We start from the raw sequence: 2,327 nt of genomic DNA on the forward strand, positions 1-2,327 counted from the left end.
CTTCTGAGCATGGAGGAGATATAAATGTACAAGTTTTATCTGTTTGTTTCCTATGGACATACAAGTCTACATCGATCTGTACATTTTATCTTGTTCTTGGCCAGAGGCATGATCTCCTTAGAACTGCAATGATCCTTGCCATGGATTTTTTACATGATTATGGTAATGGTTAGTAGGTTAGTAGTGGACTAGTGGGTAAACGTACGTGCAAAACGACACTATTATAGTGAAACTCTGATACTGTTTAACAAATAGGGGCAAAATTAATCTGATGCTTCCTGCAATTTGTTGAGTGATTGAGTGAGTGAGCATGTAGCTGCCTCATGGATCGCAGCCTATATTTGAGTACAATTAGTGTTTACTGCAATGGGATCTAGTCATCTCCAATGTTTTCAGTGTTGTTGCTACTATATGGATGATCAATTGCAAGTTAATAAGTTCTGATCATCAGTTTCATATTGGTATGCCTCTCTCTCTCTCTGTGTGTGCGCGCGCTCTCTCTCTCTCTCTGTCTGTGTGTGTGTCTATGTATGTATTAACCTTGATAAATATTTATTACTCATGCTAGAATTGTATTAACCGGAAACTTAGTACATGTGTGAATAGATAGACAAAACAAAGTGTCCCTACACTAGTAGAAAATAGGGCTTTGGTCACAGCTCAATGTACACATTAGTCCCGGTTGCAACACGAACCGGGACTAACGTGAGCATTAGTCCCGGTTCGAGCGGCTAAGGCGTCGGGAAAGCATTAGTTCCGGTTCAAATGGGACCTTTAGTCCCGGTTTGATACATGAACCGGGACTAAAGGGTGCGATGCCTTTTAGTCCCGGTTCGTGTCTCAAACTGGGACTAAAGGTTCAAACTCTACCCCCCCCCCCCCTCCAGACTAAAGGGTGCGATGCCATTTCAGTTTTGTAAAAACAAAAGAAAATGATATAAACTTCAAAAATTAAAAGCCTTCGAGATGTAGTTATGCTACTACATCTACTAGTTAGGAAAATTACAAAACTTAAATTTGGACATGTTTTGCGAAAAAGTGTTATGAAAAAGTAAAACGGCCATATCTTTTGCATACGATGTCGAAAAAACGCATAATATATCAAAAAAATCAGCACGAAAATCCGCATAAATTTGGGTCGTAGGCCTGTTTGCAAATTTTTAGAATCCTCAAATTCTGAAAGGAAAAAAGGAAATATTAACTTTCAGTTTTTTTGACTTCTCGTTAAATCTGGTTAAACTGTGGTCAAACTATGGTCAAACTACTTATTCAAGAAATATTATTGTAAATAAATAATTATTTTTAGTTTTTTTTGACTTTTGGTAAGACTGTGGTCAAATCTGGTCAAACTGTGGTCAAACTATGGTCAAACTACTTATTCAAGAAATATTAGTGTTACTAAATAATTATTGTTAGTTTTTTTTACTTTTGGTCAAACTATGGTCAAATCTGGCCAAACTGTGGTCAAACTACTTATTCAAGAAATATTAGAGTTACTAAATAATAATTGTTTTTTAGAATAAAGTTTCAAACTCAAACGGTACTTAATGCTCAAGTTTAAATCCTAAGGGTTGCGAGCTTAGTATTGTTAGGAAAACAACAAGTGCAGAGTTGGAAACTAGGGGGAATAGAACTCGAAAGTTAAGCGTGCTCTCGCTGGAATAGTGAGAGGATGCGTGACCTGCCGGGAAGTTAGATGATTTGGAATGAGTGGTTCATAAGTGAGCAGTGAGCAGTGATGAGGAGTGATTAGAGTGGGTGATTAGAGATTAAATTGTCAAATAATAAATTCAGAAAACAAAATTTCAAAAAAATTCCTTTAGTCCCGGGACTAAAGGTGGAGCTCCAGACAGCGGCCACATGGAGCTCCTTTAGTCCCGGTTCATAGGAAAACCGGGACTAAAGGTTTGGGCTTTAGTCTCGACCCTTTAGTCCCGGTTCTAGAACCGGGACTAAAGGCCCTCTGGAACCAGGACTAGAGGCTCGTTTTCTACTAGTGCTAGTATGCATGTACTTGACTAGTTGGTTAATCAAAGATGGTTATGTTTCCTAACCATAGACATGTGTTGTCATTTGATGAACGAGATCACATCATTAGAGAATGATGTGATGGACAAGACCCATCCGATAGCTTAGCATTATGATCGTTACAATTTTATTGCTACCACTACTAGGGAAAAGCCTATACACAGAATCTTACCAGCAGCGCTGCTCAAAATACAACGCTACTGCTACTTAGCAGCAGCGCGTGATAGCAAAACGCGCTGCTGAAAGAAAAATAGCAGTAGCGCGTGCACCGCAAAAAGCGCTACTGCTCTAATTGCCAT

Source organism: Triticum dicoccoides, chromosome 7B (genome assembly GCF_002162155.2).
Source record: "Triticum dicoccoides isolate Atlit2015 ecotype Zavitan chromosome 7B, WEW_v2.0, whole genome shotgun sequence".
NCBI lineage: Eukaryota > Viridiplantae > Streptophyta > Magnoliopsida > Poales > Poaceae > Triticum > Triticum dicoccoides.